The 26920-nt window shown below is 44.6% G+C and overlaps 1 protein-coding gene across 4 annotated transcripts in view; it reads left to right on the top strand.

Moving 5' to 3' along the window:
- Positions 1-261: 261 nt before the first annotated feature.
- Positions 262-26920, top strand: part of PARP6 (poly(ADP-ribose) polymerase family member 6) — a 628157-nt gene continuing 601498 nt past the window's right edge. For 2 of the 4 annotated variants that reach the window (XM_069624645.1, XM_069624643.1), the window contains exon 1: positions 309-468. The gene's annotated coding sequence lies outside the window, so the exon portion shown is untranslated. Of the gene's footprint in view, positions 493-26920 lie in introns of all 4 variants that reach the window. The other 2 variants (XM_069624646.1, XM_069624644.1) reach the window with 2 other exon arrangements.

Genomic DNA, 26920 nt, shown 5'->3' with positions numbered 1-26920 from the left:
TTTACATGTTTTATGAAATCTCTCTCCGGCTCTATATTTCCACATCTCCTTCCAGCTATCCCCCATTTTCGTGAAGATAAATGCCCCCCACCCCCTCCACAAGGCGAGTGCCCTTTAAATATGCGTTTTCATTGGCTGAGGTGACCATTACATCACTCAGGTACCGTGTTGTCAGTAGTCTCCGACGGCGTTCTCGCATCCCCTCTCCCTCGCTATGCTCTGTACAAGAGGCTCAGCTGAGACCAGATCACGTGACCACCATTTCTGACAGCCCGGAGCATGCGCAAAGAGGCCTGCCTCCTATGGGCTGCTCTCTGACAGCAATAACAAAGGGAGAACCAGCCTGCCTAAACTGGGGACTGGCCTGCAGAGTGCTACCTGCTGCCGCCTCTCACCCCTGCATAGGAGACAGAGCGCCCCTCCCTGGGAGATGCTCTCTCCTCTAGTCGGGCCCAGCTGCCTCTTCAGGTAACCGGGACCGGGCCCTGACAAGTGGGTATCTGCTCTGTATATCCATTTATTTTTTTCGAGGATTATATTAAAGCGCCTGCGACTCCCCAAGCAAAGGACTTCCTTTAAGGCAGTCGCGGGGAGGTACAAGGCTTCTCGCTGTATGAGCCCTCCGAGATCAGCCATCCCACCCAGAATCCCGGCCATTGCCAGCGCGTAAGGAAGGGAGTGGGCACGGAGGGATGATGGTGACAACCTGTGGCAGAGGCTTGGGGCAATGAGCTGATAAGGCGAGGCTGTGAGTGGCGGAGAGTGCATGGTAATGTACATAGGGTTGGGTGCCTGGGTGCGATGCATAAGGGCTATAATGGACGGCGGGTCCGAACAGGGATGGAGAGTGAGTGGGCGGCTGGTGGGGTGATACGCTCTATATTGTTGTGCTTATATAGGTCTTAAAATGTGTTTGCAATAAAAATCAGAAGATATCCGGCATTGCTCTTGAGGTGCCACTAACAGATGGTGTGTTATGCATTTTTAGTTTGTCATACATCGATAACGGAGCATTATGCTTACCTTACCGGGTGTAGCGCATCACAGATGTCTCAGTCAGGGATGCCTGGCTGAACAATACAATTTGGTAAAATGACAAGCTTCGATGGTAGTTATACATACATTGTGAAGTAGTATCTGTAGGGTGTAGATAATTAAACGGCAGGCATTGGTGTGGTGCACCATGCATAGATATGGTTTTTCATGTATAGGTAGGTATATAGGTAATAGCATTCCATGCAATGAATACGGGGCATCGTACACACATCAATGGTGTTGCACTTATATGTTAGGACAACTCTTATGTGGATGGTGTCATGCCAAGAGGGTGAGTTATCGTGCTTAGAGCGTGAGGTGACATGCAACGTTTATTGTGTGTCATATATAGATTGAAAGGACAGGGTGTCCTACTCAAAGGTTGTGGTGCCATGCTCACATGGCCATGTGTCATGTTTAGATAGCGATCTACCATGTTTAGGTAGTGCGTTTGCATGCTTACATGGTGGATATTAATTCATCCTACGGTCAAGAGACCACCTTTTGGTGTGCAGCTTCCCCACTGCTCTTCCTTCCTGCACTTGCCCGTTCTGAATACTCACAAGGCATAGTAGGTTTGGCCGTCCCTTCATTCTCTGTATTTTTTGTATTTAATTGTACTGCTATCCGATGTTCCCTCCCTGCTGCTCTGTGGGCACTTTAAAACGGAATGTATTTCTTGTATAAGCATCTAACAAGCAAACAATAAATAAATATAAATGATCAACTAAATCAATGACAGAGTATCATGCGTGCAGCATTAATTGTCATGTCTAACTGGGGGAGGAGGTGTCGGGCAAGGATAATGGTGTCAAAGGAAAACAAAGAGGTGATGGCTGGAACGTTTAGAATTAATCTAAAACGTCTGGCAATCGCTATAGACAACCCTCCAGACCATTGTGCTTTGCCTGCCAAGCCATTACAGAAAGGGGAAAGACCATATGCAAATCAGGCTTAGTCCCATCCCCAAAGGGACAGTATAGCCCTAATTGCTACGTCAAATTCCTTCTGCATGAGACCACAAGCAACCTCGGACATGTTTTGGCCTCATTGGGCATCATCAGTGAGGTGTATCGTGGGTTTCTGAGCCTTTTGTTTTGTCTAAGTCACCCTGAGTGGGACGGGTATGCCCAGACGTAGGTCCCAAGCCTGCTGGGCCTAGAAAACCAAGCCACTCCTCACTCATGATGCCCAACAAGGCCGAAACATGTCTGGGGATGCTTGTGGTCTCGGGCAGAAGGGATGTGACATAGAAGTTCGGGTTGGACTGTCCCTTCTAGGGTGGTATCAAGCCTGATTTGCACATGGTCTTTCCCCTTTCTGTAATGGCTTCGCAGGCTAAAGAACGATGGTTTGGAGGGTTGCAAAGAGCCCTGTTAGACGTTAAGATTAATTCTAAACCTTCCAGCCATCCCCTTTTCGTTTTATCGAAGGATAATGGTTTGCCATGCATGGATGATGCGGCTCCATGCACAGACCGTGGATGACTTGCCTAAATGATGGGTCCACAAGCAGGGGTGATGGGGCTGTCCTATATCTGTGATGCAGTAGTGCGTATAGCGGGTGGGCAATTGTGTATCCTTTGCCACCTATATCTATAACCTCACATGTTCTGAGTCAATATAATGTCCTAGGAAAAGAACCGCCAAGGCTACTGTTCTATGAATGCCCATACTGAACCACAAAGGGGAGACCTACACAGTGCCCCCTTCACTGTATCTCTTCAGTGATAAAGAAGCACAGGGAGCCGGCACACATGCCTAACATTGATAACTTTGTTGGTCCACAGGTGTTATTACCAATTCAGAAGTTACACCACCAGCTATACTGCTCTAATGCATGCAACATTCAGGTGTTTCTCTCTTCAAAACATATGATACATTTTTTAAGTATATGGATCACAATAAAGGTTAAATGAGCCAGAGCCGAAGTAGCTCTGGGGTGTCAAGCTTCACCCAGTGAACAGGAGCTACCTCTGGGTTACAAGGAGCTGATTATAGAGTACCACAAATCTTAAATTTTGCCTAAAACACAAACTATAACTTTTTGCCTTAGATATAAGACCCTTAATTCTTTCAATATTGTCAAGATGTGTCCTAGTGCTCACGTATACATATTCCCAAACACGCAGAGTTAATGTTGTGTAGTTATGTTTGTATTCAGCGGCCCAGGGGAGTCAACAGAAGCTCCTTTTAGCTGTTGGTTGCAAGGTAGCCCGACTCCTCTAGGCTACAAGAAGGAACTAAATACCTCCAGCAATTTTGATGGCTTAAATGCATGGTTTATATTGATTATCAGTTAATCATTTGGACCATGTTGCTAATTGACAAGATTTGCAAAACATCTTAGGCTGAGGTAGGCTTCCCTTCTGATGTGTGAACTGGGTCATCTCTAACTTACTTCAGGGTGACCTCAAGTAAGTATTTAATAGTTCTGGGTTCCTCGATTTCCCCAACCGGCTTGCAGTATGCAACACCATCAACCATCACAAATCAGTAAACCAGCAAAATAATCTGGGAATTCAAAAATCTACCTTAGTTTGGATTTCCACATTTGTTATGGAAAGATTACAAATAATGCAGTTTATACACTATGCCTTCTAGCATAGATTCAACACATGTTGTGTTCCCCCATGAGCTGGTACCGACCCCCTACTTATTTGTTTCAGGCATGCCAATCTTCATCTCAGTGATTCATTCTTTTGCTGTGAACTGCTTCAATTACATGGTTAATGCTCAGATTAACTTAATTTTACAGTCCCCCAACCACTAACACACCGAGCCTAGTAGGTTGCCTTCTCAAAATCAACACATTACCAAGAACCCCCTCAAACACAACCTTGATAAAAACCAAAATAATAGTCTGTGAAACCTGTCCTGTATACCACACCCTTTGCTCTGCCCTTCAAGTTACATGCCCCTCCTCTTTCAAGGTTTCAAAATACATAGACGTAATCATGGATATGGACTTCTCCTTGGAACCCAATACAATGAGATAGACCAGTCCTACTTTTTTTCACCTACACAAATTTTGCAGCATTATGCCCTACTTAATCTAACCATAGCAAATATTATCTCTCGTTATCCTTGGTCTTTTGACACATGGACTACACCAGAGGTCTATAACCTGCGGATCTCCAGATGTTTTGGACGATGACTCCCTTGATGCCTCACCATTAACTATGCTGGCAAGAGCTGATAGTAGTTTTAGTCCAAAATATCTGGAGAGTCAAAGGATTCAGATTGCTGGACTACGCCAGTGGCCTATACTTAAACCAACGGTAAGCAACATGCAGGTCCCCAGATGTTTTAACCTAAAGTTCCCATCAACTTTAGCCAGTATTGTAAATAGTGGGGGATTAGATGCCTCATAGCCCAAAATGGCTGTATATCTGCAGATTGCCTACATCTGCCTTCAATCTATAAGGCAGGACTCTAAATAAGAACTTGAGGACAGAGTATTTTGCTCTATATTTTTGGGGACGTACGAGTAAAAGGATGTTTTATTGAGAAAAAAGCAGTTCTAATTTTTAGGTAAATAAAAGTATATTTTAATAAAATATGTTTTTATTGTATTTTAAACTTTCTTTGCAACTAGTGTTTTCCATAAATGAAGACAAGCTTGTTTTACCTAAGTCGTATTCACATCAGGCAGCACCATTCCAGAGGCCCTTTTCATTGAACGTTTTGCTCACACACCATATGAAAACATCACCTGCGCTGAATAGGTGATATAAAGGGACAGACACATGAGTATCTACAGAAAACCTTCCCAATACCATGCATGGCAAAGTCATCCAGTCCTGTTTTTTTTTCTTGGAAATTTGAGGCTTGTAGTTTTGTCTTTTCCATTTTTAATGTATGGCTTCAAATCCCAGAATTCCAAGAAGAAACGAGACTGGATGCATTTCTCACTCTTGGAATGGTGGAACTTGAGAGCCATGGCATGTGACAAGGACAGCCAGCTGGCCTTGTCAAAGGGGAATGGGAATCCCCCTTTTTTTCAGAGGGCTGGATAGAGAGGAATCCAGACCCAGCCACGAGGATCCCGATTGCTGCCGCCCCTCCCCGCGTTTGTGTCAAAATGCTTGTTTGCAGACCCTTATCTACAGACTTGCCTCGTGTCAGAAACAGGCCAGTGTCTTTTTCATAATTGCAGAGCTCCCGTCACATAAGGAAGATCTGAATGGGAACCAGCCAGTAGCAAAAATGAAACGGAGAGAGAGAGAGTCCCACAGTAAACCGGCACCAAAGATGGCAGAGTCCCAAGATGGAAAGAGAGAAAGCTGCACAGCGAAACCAACACTGGAGATCGCAGGATTTCACAACGGGGAGCACCAGCTGCACCAGACAAACACCCGGCGCAGAGATAACCAGAGGACCTCACACTGCCACCAGGCTACAGTGCCACGCTCACATAGCACCAAAGAGGCCCTATAGACCACTAGGGTATGAAAAGGAAGTCAGAACCAAACTCCCTAAACAAGACTTAACCGGGAGACCCCATGAAACAGGTCCCTACAAAATGGACACAACGCTTGACCCTCGTAGTTCACTGACTCAGTACACAGCTAGCCTGCACAGAGTGGGCAGGACTTGGAAGAGGAGTGGAGAAGAGGACCAGTGAAGCAGAGTGGGAGGGGAAGTAACATCAAGGGGTGAAGGAAAGATCAGGAGGAGTGAAACTACGAGGAGTGCTCAGAGTAGAGAAGGGGAGCCGGGTGTGGATATGCAAGGATCCTCAAACCAGGGTAAGTGTAAGGCACTACCCCAGTTCCCATTAGAACACTAACCCTTGGATAGTGTAGGTGGAGTTAGGAAGTCCCGGAAGGAGATTAGACAGCCAGACTTTGGGGAACACTACATAGAATAAAACAATGTTTAGACAGTTGGGGTCAACATTTAGTAGCACTTATCAGGGATTTAAGGATGCCTGAGTTAGGGAGAAGGATATTAACAAGCCGAGGGAGAGTGAGAGAGAGTGGGAAGGCCCTAGGCCCCACAAAGAATATATAAAAACCTTTGAACTGTCTCTAAGACCTGGAATGATTTCTGTGTCATCTGTGATACGTGGCGTCAGAAGTAGGATTACATCCAGACCCCGACACAGAGGTTGTCCTACTCTAAGGGAACACAGACAAGACATCAGAAGCCAGGAATTACTGATCCATGGGCCAGAGAGATCTGGGTTATAGGAGTAGAATTAGAATTTCTAAACCTGGATTCAGTACTGGAAGATGCAGAGGGACCCGCAGGGAAGATCGGAGAAGGCATCCACCCAGTCCTAATCACCCCTTCTGAGAAAAAGACCATCCTGGTGGAAGCATCCAACAGGAGCCTGTTGGGATAGATACGAGAGGCCCAGGAGAACACCAGCCAGTATAGAAGAACCCAAACTAGTTGAAGCGGGTTACCAGATCTTCACAGAGACAATATTTTATGACTTAATACAGATTCCTGTAGGAATGTGACTCCAAAATCCAATGCAAAGAAAAAAAACCTCTCCAACAGAGAGTAAATGCACTCTGTCAGTAAAGCAAGTTTATTGCATGCTGTCGGCCGGAAGCAGTCAGTCAGCCTTGCGAAGCTGAAATTGACAGTTCCTCAAAAAAATTGCAGTTTTTATACATATTTGAACAATTTACACAATCACACATATTCTATTATAAAGTCATCCCTCAAAATCCCATTGGTTAACCTTGTACAAGGAAATCTAATTCCCCCTACGTTCTAAAACCCCATTAGACACAATGACAAAACACAAAACCCTTCCCCACATGCTTTCTTACCATAATCAGACATGACATTCTAAACATAATCTCCTTATTATCTAAAAACAATTCAATGTATGACTTGGCTCATTTGGTAGGAAGCCTTTTAACCCAGTATGTGATGTGCAAGACTTTTACCAGAACACTTCAAACAAGAGGAGGGAGAGAAAAAAACAACCATGTTTTTGATCAGGCATTAAACATCTTATAGTCCCAGACATGCTAGTGTATCATGTTTACCCCTTCTGCATTCCTTCAAGTTACCTTATTTGCGACTACCATCTCAGATCATACACCCTCCAGCACACATCCTGCTTATCTTCCCAATAGCCCAAACAAAACCAATAAAACACTGGCAAATTCTGCCCCATGCCCCCTTCCATGTGTTTTATTAACTAACCCCAATTCGGCTCACCATTTGGCCGGACTTACAAAGACTCTGTGCTCCCAGGAAGATTTATTTCCCCATATCCACGAACTCATCTAGTCGTAAAACCCACGACCCAATGGTACTTCATTTAATCTTCGCTTCAAGTAAACTTTTGATGCTATCGCCAGCTGCCCAAATGTGCTTTGCTTCATTCCTCCTTCCTTGACCTGGTCATTCAACCCTTCAGGCCATGTTTGCCCTCCTGAAACCAAACTCTCAGCGGCCCACACAAAACCCAGCTGTGGGGCGAAAGGTGATCTGCGATATTTCCATGTACTCGCAACAAACTCCATATTCTTCTAATATCCCAGAACATGTCACCCATCTAAACCATTATTGATTCCCACATGTACATTGTTCAGTACTACTGCACCCCTCACAGTGGCTTTCCCCTCACAGACTTTTCTTTCTCGCATGCATAAAGCTACTCGCTTCCCACTCTGAGCACTACACGTTGTACATTGCAAAATTACATTGTGTTCCCCCGACTTCTATTATGTTGCTACATGATGCAAATCTCAAGTGTATCCAAACTGAACACAAAATAACACTTATAGTAACATTTATCCCAATCCATTTACCTACACGGAACACATACTAAATTGCAACATTGCATGTAACCTAGCCACAACATTGTTGTAATATGGCATGCGCAATGTGAACCTCTTCCCGACGTTGGCACATAAAATGTGCATTCAAACATCACGCTAACTCAGACAAGGAAGAAGAAATAATACTACCCCCTCCAATAGTTAAGGGAAAATCAACCACTCCTCGAGGACACAATTGGACAAAGATGGAAGACCTCTTTCAGGCCCTGGTTGAAGGCGAACTAAATATCTGGCGCCAACAACAAGAGACCTCGTCCGCAAAAAGTGTGAGCATTCTATTTTACTCCAGACTATCCTACAAAAACGTATCACTGGAGAAGATCCATCCACCTTTTTTTTTGGATCAACTTCTAGAGAATTGGCGAGATTATAGGGTGGCATCATGACCACTGTACTAAATACGTCACCCGCCTGTTAATGGGAGAAGCACAGAAAGCATTCCAAGCCTTAATCCTGGATGGCAAGATCTTGCAGGAAGAGCTGAAGAGGAGCACATTGGAACATCTAGGACATGGCTGAGTGCATTATCGGTGTTGACATCTTCGCCTCGGTCAAGGCTAAAACTCCTGACCAGCAGTCATACTGAGTGTGAGACTTACTCAATAAGTGGCTAAAGGAGAAGACCTATGAAGAGGTAAAGGAGTTGCTGGTGTTGGAACACATCATATACTCTCTTCCCTAGCAAATCCCAAATGTCATGTGGCAGTTGCACAAGCCTACTCTAGAGTAGGCTATTCAAACCGTTAACTCTCACCAGTGGGTCATGTTTTCCCAGGAAACCAGCGGGGGACTAAAAAGCCTTGTAGATGTAAAACCGTCCAGGCAGGTAAAAGAGGAAAGTCAGACTATCAGGCGACCTGGACCTAGTACCGTGACTCCATCTGAAAGTAAAGCAAAGACACCCACTCTTACAGATGTCCGGAAACCAGCATCTCCCACCCGGCCGGAGTTTGTCCGGTGTTATGGCTGTGGGAAGCCAGGAAACCTAGACAGATTTACGCAGAAAACCAAAGGATGAGCCTATGGAGATTGGTCTCTTCCCACAAAGAGATCTTTTACTAAGAAGCAGAAGATTCCGTCCGGTGGACAGATGCAGAACCAGACCCAGAATATCATGCTGAGCTGTTCCCAGAAGAAGAGGGGGAGCCAGACCCCAGAGTCTGGGTACTATGTACCATGGGAGAGACTGACCACAAATTCCATCTAACCATGGAAATCCAAGTTCTCCTGGCAAAAGCTCTCAGAGTCTCTTTGAGCAAAAAGACAGGTGGGCAAGCAGACATAATAGGCGTAGAAGAGCTAAGCCCTGGGAGTCTGGTCCAATTCTCCTGTGTCCTTGGAGATATCGATCACTAGCCCCAAGGCACTTTAACCCTTTGAGTGCTGGACCATGAGGTCCAGATGTCCATGATAGTGATGCCTGGTATACCAAAGGAAGTATTCATAAGCACTTATTTCTCACTCTTTGACGTTTGTCTTCAGATGGTTCAGGGGACATGAAAATCCAATCCGGGGTGGGGGATCAGTCAGCCAGTCACCATGGACAGGGTGAGGAGGAGAACCTTGGAGAAAGGGTGGAGGTGTGTGACAAGACCAGTTATCTGGCCTTGTCAAAGGGCGATGGGAGTCCCCATTTTCTGGGGGTTGGTGTCCGGATCTGTCCGGTTCTTAGTTGTGTGAAGGGTCCTTGGGAACCATGAGAAACAGGCAGCTCTTTTACAATGGAAACCCCCCGATTCCTGCAATAACACACAGGAAAAAAGGTGGGTTGACACTGTGCAGGGGCGTCTTGGTGGCTGCGTCCCCTTTCTTAGTGGTACCCTGGATCCCTGACTCAGGACCTACAGTGGTGACAAAGGTATGTGATTTAGGAACCTGTTTGAGGACTCTCACAGTTGCAGCATACACACCAAACTGAGATGCAAAAAGGGTAGTATACCTGATCTCCTGGTTGGTCAGATAGGAACCATCCAGAGTGCCAGTTCTGTTACTCCACAGAACCAAAATCTGATTAGGAAAATCTCTCCTCACTTGTCTCACTAAGGCACAACTGAGCACTGAACATAATTCTCAATCAAGGGAGAAACATGGACTTGGGAACTCCAAGCCAAGCTGTACCAAGACACATAAAGGCCTCTTTTGGTTGACACGTGGATCCCTATATTACAAAGGGGACATCATCACTGAACACAGACTTGGGAATTGTAAGCCTTTACAAGGGACAGAAACACTAGTCCGTCCTTACCGGGCTAAATACCTAAGTTATACCTGAAAACGGGTACTGCAGGCTCCAATATGCCATTTGAGCAATTTGCGAGACAATGCGCTCTGCCTCTCCGTACATTAGCACAGGACGCTCAGCTGCCATCTTGGGAAAGTACACTTCCCCGCATTAGGCAACGCTACAGCGGTGACCATCTTATGAGGGGGAACAAAACATCAAGGCATACAGACATGGGAAGATGCAGTTTATATCCCACATGAAGGCTAAGCCTACTCTTCTTCCCTTCTGTGGGAATGCATGCTTAAAGGCACCTTGGTACCGACGTGTCCACATCCGTTGCCATAAGCGACCTGGAAGTAGGGGCGCAGTCTGAGGGCAGACACTAACAGTTGAAAGGGAAAGAAGGAATCCAGAACCATCCCTAGTCCTGATGACAGGCACAGCCACAAGTGTCCCAATTCCTGCCCCATCCCCTTGTGTTGAAATGCTTGTTTGCAGACCTTTATCTTCAGCCTTTCCTCATATCTCAGAAAATGGCAAGTGTCAATCTCTTAATTGCATAGCTCCTGAAGCACAAGAAAGATCTGAATGGTTAGCAGACAGCTGCAAAAATCAAACCGAGAGAGAGCCACACATCGAAACCAGCATGAAGATGGTAGAAGAGAGAACGCCACACAGCAAAACCAACACCGAAGGTCATGGCTTTTCACAATGAGGAATGATGCTGCCACTTCAGATAACCACCCTGGTACGGGAAAACCCTGAGGACCTCGCACGGCTGCCATGCTACACTAGCAAGCCTGCACAGCACCCAAATGGCTGCCTAGATCACAGGGGAATGAAAAGGGAGCCCGACCCACCATACCTAAAAAGACTTACTGAGAGACACAACTTGGACATGAACAGTGGCCTTCCCAGGTATACGGCCAGCCTGCTTGGAGAAAGTGTGTGCAACCTATCCCCCGCTTGACAACTTTTGGCTGAACATACACACCCCAGGTGGGGAAGAATGGTGCAGATTGGCCAGGTGTAGTTGTCCAATCCTCACAAGAGGAGGTGGATTTAAGCAGGGGATGGGAAGCAGGAATTGTATATTTGTTTGGATGAGGTCAAAGGTGGAGGATGGCAAACCGACCCAGCGGGAGGAAGATGGAAGCAGTGGCTTGTGGAGGAGATTTGTGCAGTAATTGAGGTATTGGCTTAGGAATGGAAATGGTTCTGCAGTATGAGTGTGCATGTTTCTGTGATGAGAGAGTAGAGAGGTTAGTGTGCTATGACCTTGATATCATTGGCCAGAAACGCTGAACAGTGGGTAAACCTCAGTAGGTTACTCTCTCCATCCATTTGTCTCTCCTGAGAAGTTTAAATAACATAATGGTGTAAAAATAAATGAACAGGCCTATACACTTAAAGGTAGACTGACAACTACATCACAGGACAACACTGACACCTCTGCTGCTCAACAAACTGAAGATCGTGCTGACACTCTAAAGATACAATGCTCTATTTTGCAGACGCCGATTATCAGGCATTACCCAGTAAGCAGGAGCTACCTCTCGAGAAAGAGAAGTTCATACATAGCCTGCCACAAATCTAACTTCCATATGAAATGCAACCTATACCTTTTTGCCCACTACATATGACCCATTATGCTTCAACTGTTGTTGAGAGGTATCCTAATGCATCTTTATACAAGTTACCAAACATTCAGAGTTTATGTCCAGGCCTTGAATAATCTTTAAAATACTGCTAGACCTGCAGGTCGAGTAACCTATTTTATTTATTTGACCTAAGAAAAATGAACTTGGCCCATGAACTTGATGGCATAATATATTTTGGATTTAAAAAACTTTGTGACACATAAAGAAACATTACCATCAACATCAGTGTGTCTTTCTAATATTCTCTTCTTCCTAGATATGCTGGAACACAATTTTCTATAGACTGAAGGGAATAGAAGATCCCCCTACATTTGAAGTACTATTAGGGTAGGCTAATGTGAGGGTTATAATACATTTGGTGAGAAGCTTAGAGTTTGCATTAGCTTGTTGGTTCGAGTTAGGTTTAGAATAAGTGTAAAAGTTAAGGTTTGAGTTAGGAGCACAATGGACCATAAGCCGAGGTGTAGGATAGGGTTAGAATGTGAATAAGTGTTTGAAGTTAGTAAACAAATGAAGCACTAAGTAATGCAGAATGTTACCAGAACGAAAATGGTTGGCGGAAAACTGATGCAGAATCATATTAATATAAGTAACAGAGCATGTGTTTACTTAAAGAGTCAATCTTTTGTACCCCTACAACGCATACACTAATCAATGATCTGTGTCTTATTGAACAAACAACTGCATTGGTAGGAGTGCTCAGAACACTACAGCTTAGGCTACCAGGCCTGCCACACTCTTGAGTTCTGTGGTTTGTGAGAAACCTGAAGGTGTCTCCCTGACTAGTCCGCGGGGATCTGTCATCCAGGTGGCCAGGACACGACGATCGCTATTGGATGCAGTTCCTGGGGTGGACCAGTACAGGAGGATCACCTGGATGGGGGGGGGCTTTCTTTGGGGAGTGGAAGTGGGACACTGACGGGTGAGACGCAATATCCCCTTTCTTATAACACCTTTTCCCCATCCTACCTCGTAGGATACTCATAAGTTCTACCCCGCCCCTTTTTCCAACACAAACACTTTCTTACACCACGAAAGACAATGGACTAACACCAGAGCCGTTTACCTGACACGTGCCAAGTCAAGGGTCAGGCAGAGTCAGGCAATTAAAAATAACCGCACACACCTGACAACTCTTTCCCTTCCCCACAGGGATAAAAGGTGGAGCACGAGAGCACACTACGAGCAAGGAAGGCCGCATGACGAGGCAGCTATTCCCAGGACGGCAGTTCCAGTTGAGTTGAAATGTGGTGAGAAACGAAGGGATGACAAAGAGAGAAGTGCCCTTGCCGTTTTTGACCCAGACCCGCGAAGGCTCTGTGAAAGGAATCATAAGACCGCGAACAATAGCCAGCGTGTGCTGTAGCAGATGTCAACGGTGCACAGAGCCCTCTTACACTGATAACCAAGGCAGGGAGAGATGCCTGCTACCGTGGTACCATCCTTGACTCCAGGGACAAGAAAAGCTAAGCGGTTCATCAAAGCCGGTGAGTTGGAGGGAGAACCGATAAGAAACCGAACTGTGCTAAGCGAAGGTTGCAAATGGCAACATAAGGTGAAACAAAGAACTGCTAAAATGCAGGGGAAAGACCAGCTGCAGAGTGGTCCGGTGCCACGTGGGTGCTCACTCGAAAGACTCTGGCTAGTCCCACTTTTTGTTCAAACTACAAATACCAGAATGCTCTAGGAGAGCCCCACAGAAAAGGTGAAAGTGGTCATACAAGGGTCAAGTAAAACCCCTTGTACAGTTGAAAGTCTTTGACCCGTAAACAGAAGGAAAGGTAAGGGAAGTAAATCCTGTATCATGATAAAGCAGAAGGAACTGTGTATTCGGCAAACATGAACCTGGCCGAGGAATGCCTATGAATCAAGGTGAATAGGAAAACACTTGTGATGATTGTGTCGACAAATGTGAATGATTGTTTAAAAAGACATTAAGAATCTCAAATCTTAAAAATGGTGATACTGTGAAAAGAAGGCCGTAGTGAACCCGACTGAGGGAGGCCCACGTGGCAAGAAGGATTGTAGCCTGGCAGAGGGGGATCCTTAGGCGAAGAGTAATCGCCCCGTGAAGAGTTATTGAACTTTTTGTTTGTTGTTTATGACGCATCAGGTCCTCTGTGGCAAGAGACTTTGTGTGAAAGAGACTTGGCCATAGAAGGCCCTCATATTTTGGAAACAAACTGTAACCTCGTGTTGGAGAGGCCCAGGAGAGTGCTGTGCTCAAAGGTCCTGCCTTGCCCATTCCTTTTTTTATTATAGGCCCTTTTTATGTTGACAAGACACCACTAGGACTGCTTTATTATTATTTGATGGTCATAGCTTGCTCCCATCTTAGATGTAAGTTTAGATTAGGTGGTTTTCTCATCCATTATACAGTTTAATAAACACCCATAACTGTGATTATTTGTGTCTGTCTTTACTGTTGCCACCATGAGTTCCTTACAGGTAGGAAACACATAGGAGATGGACAAGAGGACATGTGTGTAGCAGGTTTCTTTATTTAAAATACATAAGGCCTCTTCTAAACTCTACTTCTAAGATGGGTTCCGTGCTCTAGAAAATAATAAACTGGTGCTTGTCAAGACGTCATGCTAAGAAACTCTGTCCTCGGTCTAAACTACAACACCCTAATGTCTGTCCTGCAACTATGAAAAAAAGAAAAGATAACATAAGTTTCAGTTGGGAAAGGGTTACTTCCCCTTTGAGGTGGATCAGTGTTGTCTGGTTGTCTGTGCACCACCGAGATAATTCTTAATGTCTTTTCTGGCCCGAAGCCTGTTGTTGTAGTTCAAAACCAAACAAAACAAATGTCTCTCAGCTTTCCTCCTAACAAAAAGGCCTCATTATGCAGTCCAGACAGTTCTATGCCTATTCGGTCTTCCAGGATATATTCTCCTCTGTGGAAATGACAGGCCCTCCTGGCCTGGGTTGGTCGGTATTCACACACCTAATATGGCTCTAATGCCAACTTACGACTTGTGGTAATTGTGTTGCTCACTCATACTTAATTGGTGGAACTTGTTTCTCTTTGTGGAATATTCAATGTCTTGGTCCGGCCTGGTTTCCTCAGCTCTTCAGCCTCTTTATGTAAATTGCTTTTCTCACCCCCTCATGAGGTCTTTGGACTATCAGCCCTGCCTAGTCTACAAGCCTACTCAGCCTTCCTTTGTTTATACGTTTCTTCACACCCTCGTCAGGCACTTGTATTTTCAGCTTGGTGCGGTTTGCAGCTTTCCCAGCATGACTGTTTTTGTCAGTTAATTTCCCCCCTCGTGGGGTATACAAATTCTCAGCCCAGCATGTGCTAGGGGCTTTCTCGTTCAGACTCCAAGTGCTTGTTCATTCACCCCTTCATGGGATATACAGATTCTCAGCCTAGCATGAGCTCTGCTATGGCCTCACCACCCTCCACTCGCTCTTTGCACAAGACTGCGCACCTTCTTTCCAGCGGTGGTTCTCGTCAGGGGGTGCATTTTCTCTGCCCAGTTTGGTTCCTTGCTCCCGCTCTTGCTTTGGTCTGCGCAGTCTGGCTTCTCTCATCAGTTCCTCCCTTTCGGGCCTGACCGGGTTTTGGCATCGCTGCTTCTGGCTTGGCTTCACTTCCTTCGACCGCAGCGCCTTTGTGCTCTCCTGGCTCCTCGCCTTCGACCAAGTGGCAGTGTTCTGCAGGCTCCTTTTACTCTCCGCCAACCACATTGATAGCATGGTTTCTGCTCCAGGCACCTCCTGCGCGGGAGCGCTCCCTCCTCTGCAGGGCTGCACAAGCCGGCATTTCTCGCTCTCCGGCTGGTTCTCACTCTGTGTTCCAATACAGGGACATTTATTTATGTTTCTCCCTGGAACAAAATGAGAGAATCCATTGTTTCTGCTCTCCATGAAAGTGCAGCAACAAGTTTGAGTCTGAGACCAAGCCATCTGCTTTTAAAGGACCCTTTACCTTACTGCCCTGTTCAATCCCCATATAATAAAAAATACTTGGGACTCTGAAGTAAAGAGAGGCAGAGTAAAACCCTTACTTGGGGATTCCTTGTCCCCTAAAGGGGGGAGTCACCCCAGTGGGATCCCCCTTGCCGTGTCTCCTAGGGAGGTTGCTGCGTAGCATGTTCACATCCCTAGTACCAAAGGGGGTGGGCTCCCCTTGAGGAGAATGAACGAATTCTATGGATTTATCACATACCCCTCCAGTTGGTTTGGAGCTCTCCTCAGTCTCCTTATGGGGAATTGACTTGAGAAAATCCAAATGTTCTTGTTCTTTTCCTTTCGGGTGTTCCACAGTGAAGCAGAAAGGCTGTAGTTCTAGGAACCACCTCATTAACCTGTCATTGGAATATTTTCCATGTGAGAGTGCAATAGTCGGTAATAAGACAACATTTTATCCCCGTCAAGTAACCACCCCTTTAATAGCTACGGCCTCCAACTCCCCAGTTTCATATTCTTGTTCACGAGCTAACAGCTTCCTACTGATATACAGAACTGGATGTTCTTGGCCATCATGCAACTGTGAGAGGATGGCTTCCAGTCCTACTTTGGACTCGTCCATCTGCAAGATGAGTTCTTGATTGATATTGGGCATCTTCAGGGTTGTTAAGGAGGATCTGTTTTAGCCCATCAAAACCTTTCTGATCGTGACAAGTCCAGATAAGCTTATTTGGTTTGGGGTTTTTAGTTTAGTTTAGTTTAGTTTATTTATTTGTACCGCGCACCGAACCCTGGGGTAGCTGGGCGCCGGAGACTTAGAAACAGTTACAGCATGGCAAAAATATACAATACAGACTGTGATAAAACAACAACGGTGTAGCAGACCGGGTTACAGGTGGTCAACAGAGGCATGCAGAGAGGAAGTGCATTAAGCAGCGTTTTTGTTGGAAAGCCATGTTTTTGTTTTGGCTCTAAAAGTCCAAAATGAGGGTTCTGCTCTAAGGTATGGTGGCATAGCGTTCCATAGTTTGGCAGCTAGGACCGGGAAGCTGGCGCCACCTGCTTTTTTTAGGGAAAATTTGGGAACGGAAAGGCAATGTGCGTATGGTGTTCTAGTTGGTCTAGTTGAGGTGTGGTTGTGGAACTTGTCTGCCAGGTATTTGGGTGCGTCATTAGAGCGGCATTTATGGACGATGACGAGGGATCTGAGGGTGATTCTGTCTCGTACTGGGAGCCAGTGAGCATCTTGTCTGAAGCTGGAGATGTGGGCGTTTCGTGGGATACTGAAGGCGGCTCTGATGGCATTATTTTGAAGTACCTGTAGTTTGTTCAGGTTGTGTTCTGATGAGCCAAGAAAGAGGGTATTGCAGTAATCAATTTTTGAGAGCACTAACGCTCTGGCTAGTGTAATGCAGCTGGAAGGTGATAGGAAAGGTTTGCAGGCGTTGATGAGCTTATTGGTGTAAGCTGTTGAAGAGGCAGTTGCGTTCACCTGTCTTTTGAGCGAGAGAGTAGAGTCTAGATAAACCCCAAGGGTTTTAATTTCTTTGGCTACTGTGATTAGGTTACCGTCTATGTTGATGGACGCGTAACGGGGGTCTAGTTTGTTTAGTCGATGTTGGGAGCCGACAATGAGGAGCTCAGTTTTCTCGTCGTTGAGGCATAGGCCGTGCTCTGCCATCCAGGCTTGGATCTCTAAATAAAGGTTGTTGATTCTGGTGGAGTCCTCGTCGTAGCACCCTGATAGGGTGATGAGAACCTGGGTATCGTCAGCATAGTTTGTGTAAGTGACACCTAGGTTATCTAGGCGGTCAAACAATAGCTTTGTGAAGATTTTCAGCCTATCTGTCTCAGATTCCGGCAAAGCAAGTTACCAAAAGGGGTTGTTTGCAGGGTCTAGGGTCATACAGAGAAAGTATTTGGTTGGGGTATGAGTAAGAGCATGAGGCTTGGTAAGAGTCATTTTTTCCTTAACTAGATTCCTTCAGGGTGGTGGGCCAGTTCCTCTACAAGATGGTGGAGAATCATCACAGAGCTGATTGGATGAAGAGTCTTGGAATTTTGAGAAAAGTTATAAACTGTCTTTCACCCAGAACAGTGTTTAAGTAGGTCACAGTTTTCCAAGCTCCGGAGAAAGAAAAGTCACAACGATTTTCAAGCTAGGGACGAATTGACGAGCCAAGCAATGCAGGGACACTTAGCAACAAGTGAGAGAAGTTAATCAAACCATCCATGTCACTTTAAAGACCTAAGGCCTCATTACAAGTTGAAAAACTGTTTAGAGTTTTTTTTTGTTGGTGTACAACTCTTTATCCTGCAACCTATTTACTCTTCATGTTCAAAAAGTGTTGCGTTGGTGTGAAATGGTTCGGAAGAAACAAGTGCCCCTTCCTCCGTGGATAAGTATAAGAGTTCTTGTTTTCACACAATAACTGCACACCACAATATTGTTTTTTAGAAATTTGTATTGGAGAGTTTTGTGCAAATTACTTAAGTGCCATTTATATTGTGACACATGTTTCGGCTTCACAAGAGCCTTTTTCAAACAATTGGGCATATGTTCAAATCACATTTCTTCACATATATTCACAGTATATGACGTAATCATACATGCATGCATGTAATCATTTACATACGTACAGACAGAAAGGAGAGGAGGGCTAAGGGGTTGGATCAATTAGGTTATACATGAATGAAAAGGGAGGACAAAAAATTAAAAATGATTTTGTTGTAATGATTGTATCTAATTAGCCGTAACTTTTTGACTATAAATCTATGACTTGCACATAGTCCATTCTTGTAAAGTTAGTCAATTAGATTTCCTTGATTTAACACTGTATGAACTCGCAGTTGGTATTTAAAACAACCTTCCAAATATAGGCATAACTGTGCATTCAACTCAGATGAATTACGAGAATCTTTTTGCTCATAGTACTTGCTCATACATAAAGGAATGAATGTCCTCTTACCCGGTCTGGTAGTTAATCATATGTGGCTATGGTCCACCATGCTGTTTAATGAGTCACGGGTTAATCCCACCTAAAACATATTATCTCTGTGTCAAACATAATGGAATGGTATTGTCACCCATTTAAAAGAGATGTTTTTTTTTTAAACTGTGTTGGCCGATGCTTAATATCATGCTTTGCATAATGGCCATGCTGTCCTTCTTAATGCGCACCTATAGTAGTAATTCTGACAAGATCATAACTTGCTATATAGGCATAAATTGGCTGATGGGTCCCCAGGGGTTACATTGTAGTAGCGTTAGACTATACTTTTTCAGTTGTGTTTTTTGATATACATGTTAGTCTATAAATTGGATGTCTCTATTGGTTAGCGCTCAGTATCATCGTTAGTGAAAGTCTATGGGTGGTGTGAGACGATTGGCGTCTCCTGTCTAACACCATTCCCCATGCAGTTAAAAATCTCCCCTCTGAGAGTGCTTACCGTGGAAGCCTACAATCCAGTCTCCGCGCGTCGGCTGTGTGTTCCAGACGTTGGCGCGGTAGATCGGTCTGAGTATATGCTGTCATTGCCATAGCAACCCGGGAAGTCCTTCCTCTCTTTCTCTGGTACATTTGCGGCCACCAGCTTGGAACGGCCAAGTGTGCATCACACCCCATTCAAAGTGATAATGCTCGGTCATATAATGTAGAAGTTTGTAGTGACCTGATCACATAAATGTAATATTTTGAAAATAGTAGTTACCTAACATTAATCTTTGTTTTAAAATAACAGTGGCATGACTTATCAATTACTGATCATTGCAACTATGTCCTGGATAAAAATGGCACTCTAATTTAGCAGATTATTATTATTTTTTAATAATATTCTTACTGTTACAGTGTATTCAATTAGGTACAACTTAAAACAGACTCATCAGACAGTGTTAAGGGGTGTTAACCGGCAATAAGGTAGAAATGTTCCATGGTTACAGGGGAACACATTAGGTACAGTCTAGTTGAATAGGTTGGTTTTTTGCGCCTTTCTGAACGCTATGAGGGAGTTTTCCTTTCTGAGTATGAGTGGAAGGGCGTTCCAGGCTTTTGAGGCTAACACTTCGAAGCTGGTGCTGCCGGCTTTGGCTCTATTGAACGCAGGGACTGCGAGTTGGTGTGAATATTGGTCTTGTTTTGGTCTGTGGGGGTGCACCTGATGTATTCGTTCCACTAGGTAAGAAGGGGCAGATTGAGAGAGGCATCTGTGTGTGATGGTGAGAGCCTTGAACAACATGCGCTCTTTGATCGGGATCCAGTGGGTGTCTCTTCTAGCCTGAGAGATATGCTCTCTCCTAGGGATGCTTAGAGCTGCTCTGAGAGCATTATTTTGCATGAGTTGCAATTTGATAATGTTATTGGCAGATGTACCTAGGAGAAGGACGTTACAGTAGTCCAGCTTCGCGCCAATGGTGGCTCTTGCAAAGATGAGGCAGTTTTTTGGCAATAGATGAGGTTTCACTGCATTAATGATTTTTGTCGTGAGGGCTGCTGATGATGATAGCGCTGACTTGTCTTTCCATTGACAAGGTGGAATCCAAGTATACGCCCAAGGTATTTACTGCAGCAGAGACTGTGATTACAGTATTCTCAATGCTGAAGGAGCTGTATTTGTTGTCTATTTATTCAGTGACTCTTTGGGGCCTACCAATAGAATTTCTGTTTTTTCCCCGTTGAGACACAGGCCATTAGCCGCCATCCAGGCCTGGATGAGGGCATATGTCTTCTGGAGGGTGTTGAGATCTTGCTCATAGTCACCTAATAGCGGGAGAAGAATTTGTGTGTCGTCGGCATAGTTGGTAAAAGCTATGCCGAATTCTTCTAAGTCATTAAACAGGGGTAGAGTGAAAAGATTATAGAGAGTAGGGGATGTGCAGGACCCTTGTGGGACTCCACAACCAGTGGGCGATGGAGTGGCTGATGCTTGGTCAGAAAAGACCCTCGTGGCTCAACCCCTCCATGAAGGATGTTATCCAGGTACTGGCTTCTTGGGAAAAGTGTGCGGGATTCGAAAGGTGTTTCCACAGGATCTTGTGGTTGACCAGGTCGAAGGCAGCCAAGAGAGAGAGGAGTAGGAGAAGCGAGGACTTGCCCTTATCCATGGATTCAAGTATCTGATTTTTAAGATCTAGCAGAGCTGACTCTGTGCTGTGACATGGACTAAAGCCAGATTGTTTTTTACCGAGAATATCATGTGCTTCCAGGTAGGACTGGATCTGCAGATACGTAGCCTTGTCCAGAATTTTCAACAAGAACAGAACGGTAGTGATTGGTCGTTAGTTGTTGGGGGAGTCTGGGTCAAGGGTAAGTTTCTTTAGCAGTGGCCAAACCCAGGCTTCCTTGAGGGAAGGTGTGACGATACCCGAGGCAAAGGAGGGATTTATAGAGGCACTGACGAAGGGGGCCAGTGCTACCGCACAGTCTTTAACTAAGCTTGCTGGGCAAATGTCACCCTTACAAAGCGATGGCTTAATACGCTTCATAATCAGTAGGACTTCAGGTATGGTTACTTCCCTGAAGGCAAAGGGTTTTGGTTTGTTTGTGCCATGTGAACCACCTGAGGCTGGCCTGGTGGCAAAAGGCTTTGATTGGGGTGGCGTGACCTTGGGCAAGTTGTTGAATTGTGTGTTGATATTTTCCTGGAGTGTTTTGATTTTGTCTAGCATGGCATGTTGAATGTTATTACACCATGTTTCATCTTTCACTGTTTGTTGTGTTGTGGTGGGGGTGATGAGATAGTAAACAGCTCTTTGGACTGGGAATTAACTTTCTCAATTCTAAGGTTGTAAGCAGAAGCTTTGGCTGTAGAGATAGCCTTTTTGTATTGTTTAGCAACTGCCAAGTAGGTATCTCATCTGGACACGGAGGGACATGATTGCCATTCGGTCAGTGCTGCCCGTTTGGATGCTCTTAAATCTAGAAGTTCTTGGTTGAACAATGAGTTAGCATGTTTAATATGCTTGGCTATTTTTTTCTCCAGTGGGGCCACAGCGTCTACTTCTTCTTTAAGAGTGGCGTTGTAGAGCTCTACTAATTCTGTAGGGCTTTTTGTGATGGGATGTGCTAGAACTAAGGCTTCAAGGATGGGGTGAATTCTGTCTTTGGTGAGTAGTTTTTTTTAACATGGCCATAGCAGCGGGTACAGATGGGCTAAGTTTACCTCTAATTTTAGAGGGTATAAGGAAGTGCAATAGATGGTAATCGGTCCAGGGACGTGGAGTGTTGGAACTGATGTCAGCAGCACAATTGTGATCAGCTATCCAGTCCAATATGCCGCCTTTGATGTGGGTTGGATTGTTGACTAGTTGGCTAAAGCCTAGTTCAAGGAGGGCTTTGGCGAGAGCTTTGCTTTTCTTGTCTTAAGGATCTTTGATGCCAAGATTTAGGGCTCCTAAGAGGCTGGCTTTTGTGTTGGTTTTTGGGTTGTCACCCAGGAGGTGGGTGATGTTGTCTTGGAAATCGAGAAGGGGTCCTGGACAACATGTAGTGTTATAGTGTCATTTGGTGAGAAATATATTTTCACTGATAGGGCATCAGAATTGTCTGTATTAGTAGATTTTATTTGTCTGGAGTTGAGGGTTTCCTTGAGAATTAGGGCGACACCTCCTCCTTTGTTGGACGTTCTATCTTGGCAGAAGATTGTGTAACCTGGTGGTAGGGTTTGGCAGATGGCTGGTCTGGAGGCTTCATGTAACCAGGTCTCTGTGATGGCTAGTCCGTCTAGATCCAAGTCCGTGATGAGGTCATGAATCTCTGTGGAATGGGCTGTCATGGATCGTGCATTGATGAGTGCACATTGGATTTGGGTGGTGAGGTTTTTACCTAATTTTGTTTTAGTGGAAACGTTGTTTTTACTGGCAGTGATACCTGGGGTTTTTAGCATAAGGGTGGTGGCAGGTGGTGGCGAATGATAGGGTTGCTTTCCTAGGTGCTTTTTGCGAGTAGAAGAGATTTGGACAGAGCGGGTACCTAACCTTTGGTTTCTCATGTGGAGGGGTATAGGGTGTGCAAGGGCTTGTACTTCCAGTGGTGACTTGGGCGCTGTGATGTTGCGGCTGGGTGCAGAGATGGGGGCTAATGTGGTCATCGTGTTATGTAGGATTGGAATGCCTGTGGGAAGTGCAGGTAAGAAAAGTGTAGGTGGAATAGCGTGAGAACAGGGCAGTTTAAGCGACATGTCACGGGATTGGTGCTGCATTATAAAGCGTACACTAGTTAGGAGTATGTAGTTATCGAATATGAAGTGTCGTTCACCCATCAGTGTTCAATTAAGCACATGTATTAAGTATGCATGAGAGTTAGATCACATAATCAAGATCTGCTTTCATCATAGTAGTGATATTTCGGTATGAATGTAAAAGTCTGGTAACCATCATATAATTACAAGTCGAATATTACTCGTGATCTCCACTAATCCTGTTCATGAGAGTCATATGTAGAGTATGGCTTAGAGCAATTATACTTACAGGGTCCCTCACTGGAGTCCCCGGCTCCCCATTACAGAGTGTATTTCTTCACATAGCGTACTTGTTCAGTCATCTGCGACCTAGTATTAAATGCATTCATTACCTGTAGGCAGCCAAGTACATATTGATAATGCAAGAGTAACACATAGTATATAAGGAGGAGCCCAGAATTCTCCCTTCACAGTAATATTAAAACACATTCATTGCCATTTTGTGGAGATCACGAGTAATATTCGACTTTGTGTGCTTTTACATTCATACCGAAATATCACTACTATGATGAAAGCAGCTCTTGATTATGTGATCTAACTCTCATGCATACTTAATAGATGCACTTAATTGAACACTGATGGGTAAACGGCACTTCATATTCTATAACTACATACTTCTAACTAATGTGCGCTTTATAATCTGCTAAATGAGCTGAGTGCCATTTGATCCAGTACATAGGTGCAATGATCGGTAATTGATAAGTCATGCCACTGTTATTTTGAAACAAAGATTAATGTTAGGTAACTACTATTTTCAAATTATTACATTTATGTGATCGGGTCACTACAAACATCTACATTATATGACCGAGCATTATTACTTTGTATGGGACGTGATGCACACTTGGCCGTTCCAAGATGGGGGCCGCAATTGTACCAGAGCAAAAGAGGAAGGACTTCCCGGGTTGCTATGGCAGTGACAGCAAATACTCAGACCGATCTACCGTGCCGGCGCCTGGAACACACAGCCGACGCGCAGAGATTAGATCGAAGGCTTCCAAGGTAAGCACTCTCAGAGGGGACATTTTTAACTGCATGGGGGACGGTGTTAGACGGACGACGCCAATCGTCTCACACCGCACATAGACTTTCACTAATGATGATTCTGAGCGCTAACCAATGGAGACATCGAATTTATAGACTAACATGTATATCAAAAAACACAATTGAAAAAATATAGTCTAATGCTACTACAATGTAACCCCTGGGGAACCATATGCCAATTTATGCCTATATAGCAAGTAATGATCTTGTCAGAAATACTACTATAAGTGCGCATTAAGAACGGACAGCATAGCCATTCTGGAAAGCATGATATTAAGGATCGGCCAACACAGCTTTTAAAAAACCCATCTCTTTTAAATGGGTCCCAATACCATTCCATTATGTTTGACACAGAGATAACATGTTTTAGGTGGGATTTACCCGTGACTCATTAAACAGCAAGGTGGACCATAGCCACATATGATTACCTACCAGACCGGGTAAGAGGACATTCATTTCTTTATGTATTAGCATGTACTATGAGCAAAAAGATTCTCGTAATTCATCTCAGTTGAATGCACAGTTATGCCTATATTTGGAAGGTTGTTTTAAATATCAACTGCGAGTTCATAGTGTTAAATCAAGGAAATCTAATTGACTAACTTTACAAGAATGGACCATGTGCAAGTCATGGATTTATAGTCAAAAAGTTACGGCTAATCAGATACAATCATTACAACAAATCATTTTTAAATTCATTTTTATTTTTTATTTTCTCCCTTTTCATTCATGTATAACCTAATTGATCCAACCCCTTGCCCCTCCTTTCCTTTCTGTCTGTACGTATATATAAATGATTACATACATGCATGTCTGATTACTTCAAATACTGTGAACATATGTGAAGAAATGTGATTTGAACGTATGCCCTATTGTTTGAAAAAGGCTCTTGTGAAGCCAAAACACATGTCACAATATAAAGGGCACTTTAGTAATTTGCACAAAACTCTACATTACAAATTTAAAAAGAAAACAATATTGTGTGGCGCAGTTATTGTGTGAAAACGAGAACTCTTATAATCATTACAAGTTGGGCGGTGCGGGTAAAATCTGCGTAATGTAACAGTAACTGCGCTACTGCTGCATTACTGCAGCGCCCAACTATGGTTTTGTCAGTGGGGTGGAGGAAAAACCTCCCGCAAAATGCTGGAGGTAACTTCACCACCTTATGCGGCCACTTCAGCGGAATTACCGCTGGTGGTAATTCCACCAAAATACCCATAGTGTGTGATGAACTCCATACATAGGGACTAACACTGCCATACCTCCAATCGGGCTGTAATTCTCCCAGATCAAGTGGTGGTATGTGAAGGCATCATGAAGTAAGACACAGACAACAGATTCACGTTTCAAAAACAAAATGATTTATTTCTTAAATGACAGGATGCAGATAGGCCTAACATGCCCTATGCTAAGGTGGGATTTCCCTACCTATAGAGTCTATGTCATTAAGTTCAACTCAAAAGTCTGTCTGTGTCCAAAACCTATACTTGCCCTCACAACTAAAGATATACAGTGAGTAGAAAGGTCAGCAACCAAAGAAACAGTACTCAAAATAAAGTTCCAAGCTTCTTCCAGCTCCTTGACTAGCTTTTCAGCTTCCCCTTAAGTTCTAAATAGTTCCACACAAAGACCTCAGGGTTCCCTTCCCCAAGTTCAACACAGTTCCAAAAGGCCTCGGGGTTCCCTTCCCCAAGTTCAATACAGTTCACAAAATCTCTGGGTTCCCTTCTCCACAAAGGCAGCTCTTCTAGCTTTAAATTCACAGTCAATTCAACTTTCTTGGCTCTCAATATTGATTCCAAATCCACTTTGTAGCCCTTCAGGCTTTTCACCAGTTCATTTAGCTTGCATATCTCTTTAATCACTTTAACACTTGTTAGGCAAAACAGCTTCAGTCTATTGACTTTCCTTGGTTCTTTCCAAGTAGGGGTCACTCGGTCTTAGTGCAGTTGTCGGACCACACGGTGCACCCATCACAGGTCACGCAACCAATAACTCTTGGCACTTTATGATGCTCATTGATTCTCACTGGACTTCCTTGCCAACACAGGCTTCCTCTCTGAACCTGTGTCATTAGTCCATATTCAAAACAGCTTCTCCTTGGCAGCCTCTTGACTCAGCCAACACGTGACTTTCACACAACTCACTTTGTGGTGTTTATTCCTTGTCACCACCTTGCTTTCACACTATCCATTAGTGCTTATCACTTGCTTTTCACTTGGTTCACAAACTCTCTTTACTGGCTTTCACTTGGTTTATACTTTCACATTGCCCATTAAGGTTTTCTACTTGTTTTCACTTTGTTCATAAATGCACATGACTTTCTTTTCACTCGTGCAGTAGTTTCATGTGTTTCGCATATCCTTTCCTAAGTTCAGTATTCATTAACTCATTAAGTACTTTGCAGCTTGTTCAGTATTCAATATCTTCCATTCGGTCTCCAAACCCATTCATTACATGGTTTCATTCGATCTGCATTTTCCTCTGCCCAAACCAAACCCATAGAGCGCCCCGGCATGAGTGTTCCAACTCTGTCACACACCGGTGTATGCCCACTCCTCCGGTTGTTTTTGCTTTCCTCTCCGGCTTTCTCTCGCTCCCCTTTCACGCATAAGGAGCTCCAGCGTGCAGCACTCGCCTCTTCTGAGCCTTCTTGTTGCTGTCTGTGGCATCTTGGAATCTTTTGTGTCCCCCAGCTTGGGACATGCCGCTCAGGGATCTGCAGTGCTCTTGACTCTCTCGTGGCCCATGCTGACCTCAGCATCCTTCTCGCTCTCCTGCAACGCTCAGCGTCCTTTTCACCAGCCCCTCTCCAGCCTGCTCCACGTCAGATTGCCACTTCCTTCCTTCCCAGGCCGCTCCTTCCTTCTGGCGGGTCTCTTCCGCTTATATGCACCTGTAGCCTCTCAATTGGCTGCAGGTGCAAGTCCTTTGCCTGACCATAATTACCTTTGCCAATGGGACATACCTGCCCATTATAGTGGT

This window comes from Ambystoma mexicanum, chromosome 11 (genome assembly GCF_040938575.1).
Source record: "Ambystoma mexicanum isolate Mex_15411 chromosome 11, UKY_AmexF1_1, whole genome shotgun sequence".
Taxonomy (NCBI): domain Eukaryota; kingdom Metazoa; phylum Chordata; class Amphibia; order Caudata; family Ambystomatidae; genus Ambystoma; species Ambystoma mexicanum.
Note: the sequence above shows the minus strand (reverse complement) of the source record. Positions and strands in the feature narration are given on the sequence as shown.